The sequence below is a fragment of the Gadus morhua genome, chromosome 13, assembly GCF_902167405.1.
Source record: "Gadus morhua chromosome 13, gadMor3.0, whole genome shotgun sequence".
Taxonomy (NCBI): domain Eukaryota; kingdom Metazoa; phylum Chordata; class Actinopteri; order Gadiformes; family Gadidae; genus Gadus; species Gadus morhua.
The window spans coordinates 21,995,536-22,016,246 of record NC_044060.1 but is presented as its reverse complement, the minus strand read 5'-3'; positions in this window follow the sequence as shown (position 1 = coordinate 22,016,246).

Below are 20,711 nucleotides of genomic sequence, written 5' to 3'. Positions count from 1 at the left end.
AGGCAGGTTGATTTTGTAATTATTCAGTAATAATTTATTACATTTTGTCTGAAACCTTTTATGTTTAAATGTAAGGCTTTACTCATCCCACAATAAATTAAATATAATGTTATTGAGTCAAAATATCTAAATGTGGGGGCTTTCCAAGTAAATATTGATTGATATGGCTTTAATTAAATCGGCATACTGTAGTGTATATACTTCTGCCAGAGTGTGCCACCCCTCAAAATCTCCTGTCCCCCTCTTGCCACCCCATGAATATTTTGCTAGATCCGCCCCTGTTTCAAAGTAATGTACAGTCGGATTAAAACTAACAAATAACAGGATTTAATAGAAAGCTAGAGAGAGTCGACTTTTCTCTTTATATATATTGATATTTTTGTTTAAATTAATATTGATATAATAATAAAAAAAATTTACTGGCAATGATGGAAAAGTATAACAAAATGGGAAACGACTTCACGTGACAAATGAAGAAAGAGGGAACAGAAATTGCTTGCTTTGCAATTCTAACATTATCTTACACATGTGGGGAACCACCATCAACCAGTTCTTAAAATTCATATTATTGCGCAAGGGCTTTCATAAGTGCGCCATAAACTAAATCACCATTTTGTTACCTTATTAAACAATAGATAGTAATTTAACGGCTTTAACGGGTACGGCTTTGAAATGAGAAATTTTGCATGTTAACCGTAGCTTCTGACAAAGAAGTGAAGGGATTCTATAATCCCGACTCAACCCAACATCTGTCCCTTGCAAAAAACCCCGACATGACATGGGCTGGATTGGGCCCATGGGCTGTCAAGGGGGGGGCGACGCATGTGATAGTATACCAGACCCGCATGGTCCTTAGGGACAATATTTCAATACATAATATGACTAATTTTGTCATTGCTTAAAATAAATAAATAAAAAAAGAATTATATATGGTTATTTTAAACAACGGGCTATTGTAGACAGTGGATACTCGATTATTACAATCTATCACAACCAGTTTAATGGTCAACCATATCACACAGCCATGACATGACCCTGACTGACATTGACCTTGCATTCATCATGGATCAATCGACTGATAAGGGACCAAAGAGGCGACTGTCGGTGCTATCGTTATGTATTATGTTGGCCAACACTCTTACACTGATTGTTCTGTTCAACCAAAGATAAAACAATTATTATCTAGGATATAAATTCTCCCCATCAACAATAAAAAAGGATGGATTTATGTTTATTGCAATAATACATCATTATTATTTATAACCTTGTCTACACTTTATGAACATCTACTTCGGACATGGCTCCACGCATTCGCCAGCTTCTTTGAAAAAAAATGCACATGGCTAGCGTAGAAGTGTATGGGGAAAGGTCGTCAACGAATTGTTACGACAGTGTTGTAAAATATCTGTGGAATCTTTGTTTCGGTGTAGGTCTGACTCGGAGAGGTTTTTGTAATGTTTTGTAAACATTACAAAACAAATACATACAGTAATCTTATAAAATGATAAACAACTGCATTAATATAAACTGAAACACAAGATTGCTATTTATATATTACACTTTGGAGCATACCTGGAAACAGACAACAGACAAAATGTCTTCATAAAGCGTTGTGGTGTTGATCTTAACAGGCTCTGCATGTAGCCTATGAAAACAAAACAAAATGCATTTACCTTCCAATGTAGTATCAATACTGTGATAGCATAACAAATTTTAACTGATGAAAATAATAAACGTTTCACACTCTGTAAATTGGGTTTGACACCACGTCTACATCAGGCTTCACAGGTAATCTTGATAAGGCATCGGTAATCTATGCTGCTTTGACTTCTTGTATTGGATTTTGTATCTATACGCTGCCAAAATTAGAGCCCATCTTTGTAAACTAGCAGCGGCCAGGGTTGGCACACCTGTCTAAGGCCCCAACATTTTCAACAGCGGTTTGTGGTCGGTCAATAACAGGAATTTCCGTCCATAAAGATAATCATGGAATCATAAAAGGTCAAGCTTACTACGACTCTGTCTTCATTGGCTACGGTTTAGCTCAGTGTTTAGAGCTAAACCGTCAGAGTTTCGACACTCTGCACGAGAACATTACAGTGAAAAGGCAGCATTTGGATGTTTTGAAGTGGTCGCGATGGCAACAAGCAACAGGTCGGCTGTCGGCAGTGCTAGGAATAACAAAACAACAGCATCATCAGTAAGCGCAGCCCATGCCCGGGCTGAAGCAGAAGCAGCAAAGGTGAGAGCTTCATATGCTAGCCAGGAGGCTAAGCTAAAATGGGAAAAGGCTGTTAGAGAAGCAGAAAGAGCCACTAGAGACGCTCACGATAAATTGGAAACTATAAGGTTAGACACAGAGTTGGAAGTGCTAACCCTTCATAGAGAAGCTGACGCAGCCATAGTGACAGCTCGAGTGTTGGAAGACGCAGAGGCGATGCAGTCTGTTATCGAAGACGGGAAATCTGAATCCGAAAAGAGGATTGGTCTATTGGTCTATGTTTGTCATTGTCGATCAATCATGGGCTGACAATTGTGCTGAGAGTGCTGTCAATCACAACACAAACCAGGGTGGGCGGTGTGATGGAAAATCTACATTTTATGTTCAGGGTCGTCTAAAATGTAAATCTTAGTGTTTCGTGTGGTGTAATCTGGTTTCACATTCCGTTCTTGGAATCTTGCTATTTTGCAGGGTCTTCTAAAATGTAATTCTTAGTGTTTTATGTGATGTAATCTGGTTTCACATTCCGTTTCCGTGTTGTATGTAGTTTGGTTCTGGCCTGTTTTACTTGACCCCCTGGGGAGCGTAGAGAAGCAAAGGATGATAAGGAACAGCCTCAACCACCTTCTTAACCTCTGAAGAAACTTCAATCAATAGATTAACATCTGGTTAACAAAGGCTTTTGGTTTATTGGGGGCCAACTGCCCTCAAGGATCCGATCTAAGTGTATAAAAGCTCCTAACTTTAGCTATTCAGCGGACTTTTCAGAGCGTACCTTTAGAGCAGGTGTTCTCAAACTTTTGACAGCTGAGGGCCAATTTAGGAACCCAAAATTTGACTGAGGGCCGCCAAAGGAGGCGGGAAACGCCGTCAGCATCCCAGTGGTGAAAAAAAACATTGCACCGTGGACCTCCGGGAGTGAGGTCAAGTGAGGTCTAAATCACAAAACTGCAGGTTCATCCTTTCAAAGTAATGTACAGTCGGATTAAAACTAACAAATAACAGGATTTAATAGAAAGCTAGAGAGAGTCGACTTTTCTCTTTATATATATTGATATTTTTGTTTAAATTAATATTGATATAATAATAAAAAAAAATTACTGGCAATGATGGAAAAGTATAACAAAATGGGGAACGACTTCACGTGACAAATGAAGAAAGAGGGAACAGAAATTGCTTGCTTTGCAATTCTAACATTATCTTACACATGTGGGGAACCACCATCAACCAGTTCTTAAAATTCATATTTTTGCGCAAGGGCTTTCATAAGTGCGCCATAAGCTAAATCACCATTTTGTTACCTTATTAAGCAATAGATAGTAATTTAACTGATTCTAATTTATTTATTTAAATGTAGGGTACTCTGGGCTAGATGTCGGGCTGACAACCTGCCTGGAGTTTTGGTTTGGATTGTGGAGATTCACCGTGCTCTCAATCGTGGTGAGGTTCAATATGGACCATCATTCCTAGACGGATATACCCCGAGTACAAACACAGCCTACGAATTTGCAGGGTGCTTTTATCATGGTAGGGAACATTGCTACAACACGGGCCATCAATGGCGATTCTACACGGGGGCCTACAGGGGCCAGTGCCCCTTTAGACATGTCCCTGGCCCCCTCTGTGCCCCCCCCGTGATGACCAAATAAAATAATTATGATTTTACTGATTTTACGGAACTAATTTAAAGCAACGTTCTACACGGGTAACTTATGCCGCTTTTCCACCGCACATGTAGCTCGACTCGACTCGACTCGACTCGACTCGACTCGACTCGACACGACTCGACACGGTAGCAGCACGGGTCGTTTTCCACCGCAAATAGTACCTCCTGGACGTGGGCGGGGTCGGCTGCGCGAAAGGGCCGTGACGTATTTTTGTACGCGACACAAACAACACCTACGCAACCCACACATGGACAGAACCCACATAACAACAATCGAGGACATCGATGCGATGGTATTCGTGTTCGTATTATTAGCTGGCATGTTGAAGAAGTTGAAGAAGTGGAATATGTTGGCTGCGCCGCTGCTATGGCTGATACCAGCATGGTTGCCATGTCGCTCTCGTGACTTCGTCACACTCTCTGGCCAATCAGTGGCCGGCCGTCTGCCGACGTCACCTTTTAGCATCGGCTCAGCTCGCTTGGAACCTAGAGCGAGGCGGTACTAAAAAAAGCAGCCACTTCAGGTACCAGATACCATGTTTTCGTGGTGGAAACGCCAAAAATGCGAGCTGAGTCGAGTCGAGTCGAGTCGAGCTGGTACCATGCAGTGGAAAAGCGGCATTAGAGCGGCTAACCCAAACACTGTGCTGCTGCTTCTCGGTAAATGAGAGCTCAGCGACTACTCTTGGAGAAAGAGCCACGATTTCTCCTGTTGCAAGAGTAGAAGCTAAGTAAAACGATTTCATTTCTTAAGTGACTTGTTGTTCTTCTAGCAGCTGTCGTGAAATGAGGACAAAACAGTAGAACAGGGAAGTTTCCTTTGCGCTCTTTAGACTGCAAGATTGCTGTAACCTTTCCTGTAAGCTCAGCCTTTTGGGAACACAGTTTCCCCACACTGAAACTGATCAAATAAATAGGAAATGGCACATCGTTTTGCACTTTGTTGTCACTCTGGAGTACAAAACAAATGTTTATAAGATTTTGATGATTTAGTATCCCCAAGAGGGGTTCTCAATGTTTTGACAGCTGAGGGCCAATTTAGGAAACCAAAATTTGACTGAGGGTCGGCAAACGTCCGCATCCCAGTGGTGAAAAATAACATTGCACCGTGGACCTCTGGGAGGGAGGTCAAGTGAGGTCTAAATCACAAAACTGAGGTTCATCCTTTCAAAGTAATGTACAGTCGGATTAAAACTAGCAAATGTAACAGGAGTTAATTGAATGCTAGAGAGAGTCGACTTTTCTCTTTATATTTATTTAATTTATGTTTAAATTAATTTTGTTATTAAAAAAAGAAAAAAAAAAATATTATTATTATTTTTTACTTACATCTATAGTCATTGCGGGCCGCCAGGGATGTTTCTGCGGGCCACCATTGGCCTGCGGGTCGCACTTTGAGAACCAATGCTTTAGAGGATGAAGTAAGACGCAACGATAAGCTCCCATCTGAGGCCTCCGATTATTGCAATGTTTGCCTGTTTTATTGTTTGTTGATGCATGTTGTGATGCATCTTTGTTTGTACTTTTATTACAAATATATATGACCACCAATTGTCTACAGTATTGTGTGCTTTTTGCATCTAAATATCTCATCTGTCTTAGACGCAAACTCTGATAGAGAAGTTGCCGCGACAATTTGGGGGCTCGTCCGGGTTACCTAACCTGAAGATCCCGAAAAAAATCCCTAGGTGTCTGCCAAGTCAGGTCTGAGGATTCTGTCTCAGTCCCAAAGCTTTACCTCTCCTCCAGGTGACTGTAACCAGACTAATGGGGTTGAGGAAAGGGTGTCTGTGGGGGAAGGAAGTAGGGGTTCTTCAGTACGGTATCCAAAGGAAAAGAATTCCAGCAGTTGAGATCACAATACTGTTTAAAGCTTCATAATGAAATCCGTTACAGGAACGGTATATAGATGTTTCGGTAAACGTAAACTTATATCTGAACGATAGGCCTCGTTCAAGGAAACTCTGTTAAAGGAACATACGGTAAAGCTCCGGTTCCGTCCATATATATATGGTTATATATGTAACAGAAAGGGCAGCTAGGGTCTGTCGGGGACGGTAAAGGGAAACCTGTTGAAGCGCGGTTGGTGTCATATATATAAATAATAATAATAGGCATTCATTAATAAATATATGTATATGTGTAGTAACTAGGGATGCACCGATCCGCTTTTTTCACCTCCGATACCGATACCGATATCTGAGGTTTAGTATCGGCCGATAACGATCCGATACCGATATAGAAAAACAGCGCGAAATTATGGCTACAAACTGTAAGTTTCATTGAGGGGAAAAGACTGGGATCATGAGACTTGAATTTTTGGAGGTGCTTTATAAGGTTTGTGGTATTAAAGCTAGAAGGTTTAGTACCACTCCTTGGGACATTTACTTTGCATATGTTGCATGTAGCCGTGGAGCTTGCTGGCTTAGGTAAAGTGAAATAGCTCCAGATAGCAGATCCTTTTGCTCGCTCCATTTTGCAACGGCGTGTTGCTTGTTTATGACGTCACTCACAGCGCACAGCATAGAAACTGAATAGATCAGCCAATAGATAGATAGATACACTTTTATTAATCCCGTGAGAACATTTTCGTGGGAAATTCAATTATCAAAGCAGCAAGGTAGTAGGAATAGGATTCAAGTATGTACATAAACGTAAAAAAAAATATATATATATATATTTTTTTTTAAATATGGATCGGCCCATTTGTCACCGATACCCGATCTAGAAATGTCTTCAATATCGGTACCGATACCGATACAAATATCGGATCGGTGCATCCCTAGTAGTAACAAGGAGGTTACGGTGGTATTAGATAATAGTAACTAATAGTGTGTATGGATCTAAAAATTTATAATAGATCGGGAGAAACATGGTGAAGCGGCTCTGGAGAGTTTAAAATATTGGTATAAACTGGGCTTTCCTGATAGGGAGTTTTAGCTTAAAACGGTTGTTGGAGTCAGAGAAGGAAGAGAAAAGTTTTAATTTATGTTGCTGTGCATTTTATTTTTGGGAAAGAGAGGGCCAGGATAGAGAAAAATAAATAGGCCAGGGACAGAGAGCGTAGAGAGTGTAGGGATTTTTTATCTCATTTCACCCGAGATGTAGACCCGGACCTGGACTGCACCGGCGGACCGCGTGCAAATCCCCCTTCACCTCCACAGTATGACGACAACGCCCAGACCGGCGCTCCATCATTCAACCTCTATCCAGACCTCACAACAAGGAGGAAACACCCGCTAACAGCGCAACGGGTTTTATGGCAGTCCGGTATACGTTTCCCGTGCATGGAGACCCAGTGACATGAAGGACATAGCAGAATGTCTCCCGGACCCATCTGCAGTGGGAGGGGAATCCCTCGCTACAGCCATTCTGGAAATGGCCCATCACCCATCGGCGAAGTGCGCCAAGTCAAACTGGGCCTACGGTGGGGTCGCATTCAAGGCGACATTCCCGGGAGAGACCAAGCTGATATAATGTTCGTGGAGGCGCCGGACGGGAAGGACGACCACAGGAAAGTGGGGAAAAACAGAGGCAGGTCTGCTTTCGTTGTGGCGCAATGGATCATTGGTCCAACGATTCTCCAAAACGAATCGACATAGACAATGGAAGGGCCGACTGGCAGTTCGCAGCTTCCCGTGAAGTGACTGTGAATCATCCTGTGAATCATAACACAAACACAACAAACACGCAAAATGGCAGGCTCAGCGTCAAAACACACACAAGCACCACATCCAAATGATTGTTGTATGGTTCTCACCAGCCTTACACGACCTGATCAGCTAGATTTAATGTGTCATTTGCACTGACAGGCCTCACGGTTGCCTCCGATGCAAGCCCCATGATCCAAGCATACTTGTGTGTTTCAGGCGCACCAGGATGCTTTTATTCACGGGACTTGCTGCAAGAGGGACCTGGAGCAATAGCTGACATACTGATAACAAACGCAACCATTGCATGCAGAACCAGCCAGAAATACAATACATGCGCACAGATGATTTGCATTTTACTGCCAGAATGTTTTATGATGGACAATTAGCGGAGGTCGACGAACTGTGGTTCAAAAAAATGATTGTAATACAGCTGTTGATGGGGGAATTTGTTGCTTTGAAATGAGAAGTTTTGCATGTTAACCGTAGCTTCTGACAAAGAAGTGAAGGGATTCTATAATCCCGACTCAGCCCAACATCTGTCCCTTGCAAAAACCCTGACATGACATGGGCTGGATTGGGCCCATGGGCTGTCAAGGGGGGGGGGGGGGGGGGGGGGACCAGACCCCTATGGTCCTTAGGGACAATATTTCAATACATAATATGACTAATTTTGTCATTGCTTAAAATAAATAAATAAAAAAAGAATTGTATATGGTTATTTTAAACAACGGGCTATTGTAGACAGTGGATACTCGATTATTACAATCTATCACAACCAGTTTAATGGTCAACCATATCACACAGCCATGACATGACCCTGACTGACCCCGACTGACCCCCGACTGACAACGTGACGGGGACAACAGAAGTGTGTTGCCTTATATTGAAAATGCTGTATTATGATATTTTGTTAATGTTTTATGGCCAAATGGCAAGAAGGTGAATTAACGAACACAAAGATGAGAACGTAAGGCAAGACAAGATAAGGAAAGGGGTTGGGCGAAAGATAACCCATCTGCATCTAGTTTTGTTCAAATCGATCCGGACCTGGACAACGCTCCTCCTCCTCCTGCTTTCAGCCCGACCATTGACCCAATCCAATGCAAATACCCCACGTCACGACTCCTCTACATCAGACTTTATGAAGTTACAGACCATGGGAGGCCCACCTGAAGAGCTACGGAACGGTCTGCTGGACGACACAAGGAGACAGTCCAGCAGGACCAACAGCACCAGAGTGGTGGCCTGCATGGTGCCTGTGTAGCCACAAGGAAGGGGCCTGAACAAAGAGACAAAGGAGAGTCTCAGAGACGGGAGAGACGTGGGGACAGGCACTTCAAAGGACAGCCCGTGATGCGGATGAGAGGCAGGAAGCAGAGAGAGAGGTGGAGGAGTGTCCAGGCGGATGGAGAGAAGAAAGTGTATGGAAAGTATCGCACTAGACACAGCATTCACGCATATTACAAGAGACGAGATCTAATGTGTAACTAGGACTGTGTATAAATTGGGTGATAATTTCTAAAAAGTACATCTGAAAGGTTTGAAAGTCATCAGGAAAAGTGGTTTGAACAAACATACACAAGTAGAAAAGTTGAAGGTTAAAGAAATGTGCTAGACAGAATCCAAATGTACGACAACGGTAGAATTCATTAAGGCACAAAACATTAAAATTGAACCCCAAAAAGCATGACCATGATGTATGCTACAATGTTTTTCAGAGTTAAAGTAGAGGGTTTTTGGTGCGCTCGCAACAGCAAGCCATGCTTACAGGCCTGGGGTCTCATTTATAACCGTTGCGTACGCACAAAACGGGGCTGAAATTGGCGTACGTGACTTTCCACGCCAAGGTTGTGATCTATAAAAAACCAACTTGACGGGAAAATGTGCGCAGCCCTAAGCAGACTCTGACCCATGCGTATGCATGGTTTGGAGGAAAAGGAGAATTGGCGAGACAGACGGTGTGGTGGTGAACTGAAGTCAGACCGAAGAATTGCAGAGTGAGAAGAACGATTATGTTTTATCATCGCCCTTCAGAAATTTAATTTCATCCCGTATCATGCGTTAAACCTAGAGCTGTCAGTTAAACGCGTTATTAACGGCGTTAACGCAAACCAATTTTAACGGCGTCAAAAAAATTATCGCGCGATTAACGCGATTGTTTTATTTAAAAAAAAAAATATATATATATATATATATTTTTTTTTTCTTTGGCTCGTGAGTTAACTATGACATTAATGCGATTAATCACGGTTAAATATTTTAATCGCTTGACAGCTCTAGTTAAATCCTAATCAGAATAATTTAAGTCCACTGCGTTATTTCTCAGTTATAACTCCAGAAACATCTCCTTAGAATAGAAATAAAAATAAATTCTCTATATTTAATCCCGTCACTCCATACTGTCCACTGACGGCGCGACTGCATGGAATAAAGCATCTGTCCAACATGTGTCAATAACATAATATTTTTATGTGACACTGTAAACACATAATCAAATGTCAAATAAATTCCAAGTGTGAAAAACCAAGCCACACTCCTCATCACAATCGTTGTCCGTTACTCTTGATGCTTTTCATGACAAATCAGGCATTAATAAGGGGTTATGTTCAAGAACATTTTACGTGGGTGATTACAAACTGATTATCCAAGGTGTTCTCGTCAGTCTTATTACCGTAACCCTATAAATACAGAGGTGAGCGCCGTGGTAATGCTGCACCATATGGCACTTCTGGCGAACCATGCAAATGGCAGGATTCGGAGGGAGAGGGTATTTAGGGACCATAACGATTTATTGGTAGGCTACATAAAAATATGTAACTCTATGTCAGACCACTTCTTTTTTAATTCTGGGACTGTGCGCTTTGTGCTACTGACAAAGTTCACTGCTGCAGCAACATGTTGCCACTCACTCTGCTTTTTGTTGTTGGCGATCCCAATCCCGTGACCGCCGAACAAAACTACCTTTCGGGCCTCCATCTCACCCACAAGTGTCTCCACTTCAACCTCCGTGAAATTTCGCTTTTTTGCTTTTCTCAGAACTTCTGCCATTGTTTCCGACAAGACATAATGCTTGCATCTGAGTCTGTTTTATATGCAGATCGAATTCATGAGGTAATTTGCATTGACCATTTATGGTTAAAAAGGGGCGTGTACAGGGCGGAACGTGAAGCTGATTCAGCTGCGCACACTTGTAGGCACTCTGTGATTTATAAAGCAAAGATTGCGTACGGTGTGCGTACGCAGGGTTTTATAAATCTGAATATTTTTTGGCGCACGCAAAACTTGGCTTCTGGGCGTACGCACATTTTTAGTAACGATCCCACGCACAGTTTTATAAATGAGACCCCAGGACTCGAACCTTGTCCACCAATCATCACCACGTCCTGGCACACTCATCTCTGCATGTCAGGCACAGGAAAAAGGCACAGGGCACACAAGCACACAGCAGACCGAACAAAAGAATGACCACAGTCATAACAAGAGAGAGAAAAAAACAAAACATAGCGGACCGGACCGGCCCGTATTGGGTCAACGGCCCACCGGGACGATGGATGGCCAGTGCCGAATGGCCAGGACACCCCTGTACATGCCCCAGTACAGGGAAATTTACAAACATGTTGGATTATTTCCATGCGTCGGACCGTCAAGCTACGTTCATTTATGTAAAAACATAACATAACGCCGGTTCATTTATGTAAACACTACGTATCGCCCGTTTTTTTTTTTTTGATTTTCCGATTTCCGGTGTTCCGGTGGATGTTTCTGTGCGTGGATTTCTGCAGCCAGCAAGACTCTCTTGAGGGATGTCTGCAGCGGAAGTTCGTGTGGGTGGATGTCTGCAGCCAGACTCACTTGGCTGCTCTAAATACCTAACAGGAGTCTTTCCAAGAAATGTACAGGATATGTTGTGGCATCCCGCCCCTTAAACCTCGGCCCGGGCGGGGCCGAGGTTTAAGACGGCTACCGGTTTTCCAGACGGCGACCGAGAGCAGCCCTTTCACCTCCCCAATCAGTCTGTTTGGGGGACACCTGGCCGGTGGCAGAGGAGCCATGTTAAAAGGAGGTCGAGGACAGACAGGAGGGCAGCACGGCAGCGACGAGGAGATAGAGGCTCACGGAGACCCTATAGAACTTAAATGATTGTACTCCATTTGAACAGTGTCTGTCTGGTGCAATAAACGCCGCGAACGGCTTTAAACCCTGACCCAGTGTGATCCATACCTGGAACCCGACCTTCCAAGGACCGGGTTACCACATATGGTGGAGGATGCGGGCAAGCTGAGAAGACCCCACTACAAAACCCCGGTAAAGAATCTCCCCAATCCGACATGCAGAACCCGGAGGGGGCCGCCCCCGCCGCCGCCCAGCGTCAGCAGCAGGCGCAAGCCGCCGACCGGCAGCGAGAGCCTAGCCCTGCTCCGCGAAGCAGTGCTCCGGCTCACCCAGCATGCCGTCCGCGACGCCCTGATCACCGCCCCGACGAGCCGGCTCACCAAGCTCGGGCCTGATGACGACGTCGAGGCGTATTTAAAGGTCTTCGAGCGGGCCGCCCAGAGGGAGAGCTGGCCAGAGGAGCAGTGGGCCCATATCCTGACGCCATTCTTCACCGGACCAGCCCAGCAGGCGAGCCAGGACCTGTCGGCGGAGACCGCCCGGCAGTACCCAGCCCTGAAGCAGACGATACTGGCCTATTACAGGCACAACCTCGCGGCCCGGGCACAACGCCTCCACGACTGGCGATTCGACGTCCAGGGCCCGGTGCGGACGCAGATTGCCCAGCAGAGCCGCCTAGTAAAGCGGTGGCTGTCAACCGGAGAGGGACCCAGCCCTAGGGACCGAGTCCTGATAGACAATACGCTCCGACAGCTCCCGCCGGGTGCCCGAAGGAAACTGGCCCACCACCATCCCGACACGGTGGACGACCTCGTCAGACAGCTCGAGAACTGCCAGGTGGCCCAGCGGCTGAGCTACGGCACCGGATACATCCCACGACCCGCCGAGACTCGTAGCACCAGCGGCGGTGCTACGAGTGCGGACAGCCCGGCCACCTCGCCCGCTACTGCCCTGGAGACCGGGATGTGCCGATGCCGTCGGCCTACGCGGACAGAGGGAGGGGCCCGCCCTGTATGCTGGCGACCTGTTGGACGCAAGGACCGTCCGGGAGCCCGACCATTCCGGCACGGGTCATGAACCGGGACACGCAGGCCGTACTGGACACCGGAAGCGTGGTCACCCTCTTCCGCCCCGACCTGGCCGGAGGGCGGGAGGGGAGACCCATGGAGGTGGCCTGCGTGCACGGGGAAACACAGGCTTACGAGACCTGCCATGTGGTCATCCGGACACCACGCGGGGTGTTCACGGCTCGGGTAGGTATTGTACCCCACCTCCCGGTGCCACTCCTAATCGGGACAGACTGCCCGATATTTCACCGGCTCTGGGACCCGGGCCGAGAATCCCGAGGCAGGAGAGAGCCTACCCGCAGAGGGGCGAGGGGAGCGCGGCCGGCCTGTGGAGCTACACGAGTCCCGACGTCCCACGGGGAGTCGACGGTAGACGACCAGGGGTCCGAGGGGAACGGTCCGTCACCACGGGGGTCCCCGATCAGCACGGGGGGAGGAGGGACCGTCCGATCCGGGTCGCCGGGCCCCCACGCCGACACCCCGGACACCCTCACGGGATCTGAGCAACCCCCCGGAGGAGCCGGAGAGTTCCCCCCTGACCGAGTTCTCAGACTTTTTACTGGGGAGGGCGGAAGGTTCGGCCCGACCAGGCCAGTTCGCCGGCGCCCAGCTACAAGACGAGGCCCTGAAGCACGCCTGGAGCCACGTGGTGTCCCACGACGGACAGCCCCGAGACTCGGTGAGTCACCTGCCATACCCACACTTCTGTTGTACCGGGTAGCAGAAGTAGAGGGGGGAGTGAGGGAACAGTTGGTAGTGCCCCGAGTGTATGTAAGCAAGGTGCTTTATATGGCCCACACCCACCTCCTGGGAGCCCACCTGGGGATGGACAAAACTACTGGCCGGGGGTCAAGCGGGACGTAGAGCGTCACTGTCAGGGTTGCCCCGAGTGCCAGAGGGTCGCGCCTAGGGCCACAGTCAGGTACCCTCTTGTCCCCATGCTGATCATCGAGACCCGCTTTGACTGTATAGCTCTAGACATGGTGAGGCCCCTGCCCAAGACAAGCCGGGGTCACCGGTACATCCTGGTACTAGTGGACTACGCCACCCGGTACCCCGAGGCTCTACCCTTGCATGCAGCCACCGCAAAAGCGGTAGCCCGGGAATTCATGCTATTGTTTAGTCGGGTGGGGATAGCCAAGGAAGTTCTAACGGATCAGGGTTCATGCTTCATGTCACGCGTAATGAAGGAATTACTCAGGCTCCTGCAGGTGAAGCAGCTCCGGACTTCAGTCTACCACCCCCAGACGGATGGCCTGGTGGAACGTTTTAACAAAACCCTGAAGCAGATGCTAAAAAAGGCCATGGACCTGGACGGCAAGAACTGGGACCAGCTGCTACCACACGTCCTGTTCGCCGTACGGGAGGTGCCCCAGGCGTCTACCGGGTTCTCGCCGTTCGAGCTCCTGTATGGACGACGACCCCGCGGTATCCTGGACATAGCCAAGGAGGCCTGGGAAAGCCAGCCGTCCCCCCACCGCACCACCCTGGACCACGTGGAGCAGGTGTGGGACCGCATGACCCAGGTGTGGCCCATCGTCCGGGAACACCTCCGGCAAGCCCAGCAGGCCCTGGTGAGGGTCTACAACTGGGGAGCCCAGTTGCGAACCGTATGAGGTGGCAGGGACCGTATGAGGTAGTGGAACGGGTGGGTGACGTAAACTACCTGGTTAGACAACCAGGGAGGCGGAAGCCTACCCAAGTGTAACACGTCAACATCTTGAAGCAGTGGAGAGGGGGAGGGGGACCCCCTGACCCGGCCCCCCTAGTGCTGGCGGCCCAACGTGAGATCCCAAAGGTTTCGGTGGGGGAGGACCTCAGCCCGGCCCAGAAGCAAGACCTCGGGGAGGTCATCATGCAGCACCGGGACGTATTCTCCGAGCTGCCGGGTAGGACCACGATCGCCCAGCATGACATCCGGACGGCGCCGGGAGTGAAGGTGAGAGTTCCCCCCCATAGGATCCCGGAGGCCCGGAGGGAGGCCATCCAGGCCGAGGTACGCCGGATGCTACAGCTCGGTGTCATCGAGGAGTCTCGCAGTGCCTGGTCCAGCCCGGTAGTCCTCGTACTGAAGCCAGATGGGAGCTACCGGTTTTGCAACGACTTCCGGAGGCGACGCATCCGAGTTTGATGCCTACCCCATGCCCCGGTTGGACGAGCTGATTGAACGCCTTGGACCAGCCCGGTACCTCATGACCCTGGACCTGACCAAGGGGTATTGGCAGGTACCGTTGACCCGGGCTGCCTGGGAGAAGACGGCGTTCTCGACGCCAGGGGGGCTGTATCAGTACACCCTCTCACCCTTCGGAGTACATGGCGCTCCGGCCACCTTCCAGTGCATGATGGACCAGCTCCTGAGGCCCCACCAGGCCTACATCGACGACATAATCATCTACAGCCCCAGCTGGGATGTCCACATCTTCTAGCTGAGGGCGGTGCTGGGGGAGCTGCGGAAGGCGGGCCTCACGGCCAACCCAGCCAAGCGTCGTCTCGGGCTGGAGGAGACGGCGTACCTGGGGTACCAGGTAGGGCGGGGGAACGTCCGACCACAGGAGAGCAAAGTGGCCGCCATTCGGGACTGGCCCCAACCCCGCACCAAAAAACAGGTGAAATCGTTCTTAGGACTCGTTGAGTACTACCAGCGGTTCATTCCCGGGTTTGCCACGCTGGCCAGCCCCCTGAACGACCACATTGGTGTCAGAAGTGGGATGTGGCCTGCTCAAGCGGAGAGGGACTTGAGCTTCACGGTCGAGCACATGGAGACCCCAACCGACGCCGACGCACCCTGCGCTAGGGGAGCGCAGGGCCCCCCTGTGACCACAACCGGAATGGCCGGGGAACCTGCAGCTGCCAGGACAGCGGTTAAGCTGCCGAAGTCCTCCGGGGCAACGCAGCTGGAGCCGGCTCGCTGAGTGGCACAACGGCTGGGTTGCCGGGGAGGCGGCCGTCCGCCTCGCCCTAGCGTTGGAGGGAACGGCGGTGCAGGCTCTTCTGGACCTTGCCCCAGCGGACCAACGGGACCTCGGGGCTCTGACGCGGGCATTGGAGAAGCATTTCGGGCAGCGCGCCGTTGGCAGCCACAGCCGGCAGCTGCTAAATAGACGCCGCGGCCAGGAGGGGGAACGGTTGGGGGCCTACGCAGCGGACTTGCAGCTGTACACCCAGCGAGGTTATCCAGGCATCCCTGCTGCGGTTAGGGATGAGGTAGCCCTGCATGCCTTCCTTCAAGGACTGGCCCAACCGCGGCTGGGGCAGCACGTCCGCCTCACCATGCCCCCGACCCTCGATGTGGCTCTCTACGTGGCGGAACAGGCGGAGCGGGAGCTCTCCGACCAACCCAGCCTGCAGGGAGATGATTGCCAGGACCAGTCTGGTCCGGCCAAGCACTGCTGCCGTCGTTGTGGTGCCTGGGTGGACGCGGCTGGGGCCGACAGTGTCTTCCCAGTCCGGGCAGGACGAGGAACGGGTCCGGGCAGGACGAGGAACGGGTCCGGGCCACCAAGGCCACCGGACCTCGAGCCGGAGCAGTGTCGGCGGGTCAAGGAATGCGGGTGGACTGGACAGCTCCCAGCCCATCCCAACCGCCGGCATGGCCGGCGACGGGCCAGACGGCAGAGAATGGGGTCCCCGAACGGCCCTCCTACGGCCCTCCTCCTCCTCCAGTGCCCCCCTACGGCAGAAACTGGTGGGGGCCCCGATAGAGGTGGTCCCCGACCACACCCCCAGGTCCTCTGCGGACAGTTGGAGACGGGCATCCCAACCAGGGAGGAAGGCTGCACCGCAACAGGGCCGCCACTGGCAGGGGCCAAGGCGGCGGCGCTGGCCCCCTGAACACTCGGGACTGTGCATTGGGTGTTGCAGGGCTCCAGACTTATTTTTTTCACTAGGAGCACTGTGGCCCCTAACTGAAAATTTTAAGGGCGCAACCAGAAATTTTACGGGCACACACTGTTCATCAACATGCCAATCAAATATTCACATTTCTACTAATATTCCCTGTATAACTAATAACTATTTTGATAATAGATGCAGAAATTACAATGTGCTGTTTCAAATTCAGTGTCACATTTTATTGTGATTCACATCTATCCCAACAGTTTCCAGGTTTGCGCATGCATGCGTTCGACAAGTACAGAAGCGACAGATTCACGGGAGTGCGCCCGCTTGTCGTGCCGTTTGACAGGACGCTGAGCCTCCTCTCTGCCCGCTCGGCTCTCCATTGAGAATGCAATATCAGACCCGACAGACCCACTCCCGTGTGAAAAGCCCTTTATGGCACCTGAAGCAGAGTCCTGCACTGGTTCGGGTGACCCGCACAATTTGGATGAAACGAGTCGGGTCGGACGACTGAACAGCGCGGGTCGGCCGCGGGTTTTGAAATCGTCAAAATCGTCAACAGTGGATGATGTGCTTTTTTTGCACAAACATTCTAAAGCACCAAGCCAAACACCAGATAGTGTTATTCCCATCTAATGTTTCTAATTTTCCATCGGGTGCGGGTTGGGTGTCGATATCAATTTATAGGGGTTCTGGTCGGGCGACTGTCGGAACACGGGTCGGATGTATTGCGGGTAGTATTGCGGGTACGGGCGGGTGCGGGGTTTGTAAAATAAGACCCGTGCAGGACTGACTTGCACTGGCACACTAGCCGTAGGTCAGAAGAACGAGTCAATCGTTTGCTTGCTCATTGTAAATGCACGTAGCAGTTTGTGAAATCGTTCTCCTTCGCACAGACATTTACGCGCGCTCGATAATCTCTAGGACCCTCCACCTCGACACATTAGCCATTTACAGTGGTAATTCCCTATCCTTCTTACACTCATTGGCCTGCTAAAGATTCCTGATTCATTGACAAATTTACTGGTCGCACATGCGCGAACATTTGGTTGCAGTTTGGAGCCCTGTGTTGGGGTCGTCGGGACGTCTGACCCCTAAGGTGGGGGCTGTGTGGCGACTCCTACGGGGATCGCGCCGGGGATTCTGGGGATCCGAGATGCCGGTTGGGGAAAAGGGGTTTTATTGCCTTTTTGTGTTGGGGTTAACGGGTTTGGGGTGTGTGCTCAGTAGAATGTAGTTGTGTGTTGTGGAGTGTTGCTTGTTGTGTGTAGTGTTGCCGGCAACCGTTACGGAGAGTTGCATGTCTGTTGGTTGGGTGTGCGGGGCGCTGTGTGTTGTGTGTCGTGTTAAATAAAGGCAGCTCTCGTAGTCGTGCGGTGTATGGGGCACGAGAGTGCCCCATACATCGCTTAACCTGGGCTCCTGTCTCGTCCTTCCCGCGCTGCTCACCACAATACAAATGGGACATGCTACAGGTGGTTTCACTGATCAGCACACCTGGAGCGCCACATATCGAAATTCGTGAGCTCAGCCGAGGACCAGTAATTAGTACTAATTAGTATATGACAGTATTGGAACGCAGGACATGTGGGGTCTGACTTACCTCAGACCCTTTCTGAACTTGTTCAGTATATCACAACACCACACTTCTGTGTGGTGTTGTGTTGACCACTCTTTGTGTAAAATAAGAAGCTGTTCAGGACTGGTATTAGCACTACAAATATGAAGTCCAATTAGGTATGAAAGCTTCAATGCCATGTGGTCTCAATAAAGCATAGAATACATTTATTTACATCAGTGTGTGCAATGTTTGATGGCAAAAAATGTTAAGTTGCCACGTACAGTATATATACGGCTATCGATTGAGCTGAAAATGGATGTGTAGGATATTTTCTTCTTGCTGTCCATAGCCTTATATGATGTTTGTTCTGTGTTTTCAAAATCCTACAGCTTTCCAAAAATATACGTTTCAAAGTGGGGGAGAGCCGGGTCGATTGAAACAGTTTTCAGTTAAACGTCTTTTTCAAAGATGATGTTACGTATACAAATAATTTTAACATGTGATCAACAACTCACATGTGTGTTCTCTTAGTTACAAGTGTAATTGAATACATGTGTTGGATGATCGAGCTGTTTTTTAACTTTGAAAGTAAGTTGACATTTGTTTCAACTTACCCGCTTAGTCGGGACGTTTGAAACACACATGCGGGACGAATGAAACAGCATATTTTAAAAAGAAACTATTGACCTTACTCTTCTAACATACCGGACAACATACTAGTGTTCTCGTCATTGCTAAAATTTCACATAATTGTCAAGATGCACATTTTGATTAAAACACACCTTTCTTCTTTTATACCAGTTGGACGACTACATTTTGGTTTAATTTATGCAGAGCCGGACAGTAACGGAGTACATTTACTTGAGTACAGTACTTAAGTACAATTTTGAGGGATCTGTACTCTACTCAAGTATCATTTTTGGGGAGTACTCATGACTTTACTGAAGTAAATTTGAGAGGCAAATATTGTACTCTTTACTCCGCTACATTTTTATCCATAACCGTGAGTACCCGTTACTTCTTCTAAAAAATAAAAAATAAAAGGAGAAAAGAAAAATCATGGAAACCCTCAATTTGTTGTTTCCCTCTAAAAACGTGATTGGATTGTGCAGGCGCCACTGATTAGGACAGCCTTCAGCCTATCAGCAATCAGCTTCGCTTTCCGCCAAAGTCAGCTCCATGGTCAGATTTAGATGAGACGATTGTTGATTTGATTGATGAAAAAACAGAGAAACTCACACATACATACAATTGTTAGCTGAATTTTATTTTCTGATATTACGTATTTATGTATGCTGAGCAATTGTTTACATGTTCTTGAGTGTACTGTATACTATTGTGCTATTGCCATGGTAAAAAGATGAAAATGACTTGATTTTACTTTCAATTCCTTTTACATTCTCCAAGGTATTAACATTTTTCATGACTCCATGTAGGACGTTTCTATACATAAATGTAAGCACTGTGGCAGTAGTAATGCAATTATTAGAAAATGTACTCTTGATACTCAAGTACTTTTTAAAAACAAGTACTTCAGTACTTTTACTTAAGTACACATCTGACTGTTGTACTTTTACTTGTACTTGAGTAAAATTTAGCGAGGGGTATCTGTACTTTTACTCAAGTAAGGAAGCTATGTACTCTGTCTGCCTCTGAATTTAGGCCTACTTATTTCCCTGTCCTAAGTCATGTTTAGGGTAGTTGAACATCCTGTTCTTTATTTTAAACAAACTGATGACGTGCGGGACGTTTGAAACAAGTGTTTCAATCGTCCTGACTGGCACAGGCACTTAAACCTTTTTTGCCTCTTAAATTCAAAATTCTGACATTGAACATTATTGTATATTATTATGCCACAACTGTTTATTACAAAAGAACTGCAGCACAGAAGATTGTACTTGCCTCATCGAAAACTGGTTTGCGGGGATAACATTTGAACAGTATGATGTCATTACACAAAATTTCCCGGGGTTGGTCAGTCTTGCTTGCTGAACTAAACGTGCGGCCACACCAGACGCGTATCTCGCGTAATTTTTACGCGAGATACGCGCGTAAAATGTTGCTTGACCATTTTGTGTCAAAAATGGTCGCATATGCGCCATACGCGCCTACGTCACTCGCCTAGATGAGTCCATGTCCATGCAAGTGAACGGAGCGTTCCCTCTTCGTCATAACTATCAAACCAAACATCCTTCACATTCACCGAGCGAACATTACGAAAGTAAAATGCACATTTCTCGCTAAAAATGTTTCCATAAACGCATTTAATGGCGTAACTATGTTACTATTTCCACCCAGAATAAAGAAAGTTGTCGGCCGTGGCTGCGCTGGAGTCCGAGGTAGGAAACCCAAACGCCGCCGTGTTTGGGTGATAGAGTTTAGATCGGGTTCGATTAAATAATCTCGGATATAAATAACAATAATCGGGTTAAATAACTTCACATGGTGTGTCTGGTGTGTTTCCAGCATTCGTAGTGTTGATCAGCAGATATATAGTCCGCCAAGACGTTGAGGTAGCTTAGTAACCAGAGACTCTGTCCATGCAAGTGAACGGAGCGTTCCCTCTTCGTCATAACTATCAAACCAAACATCC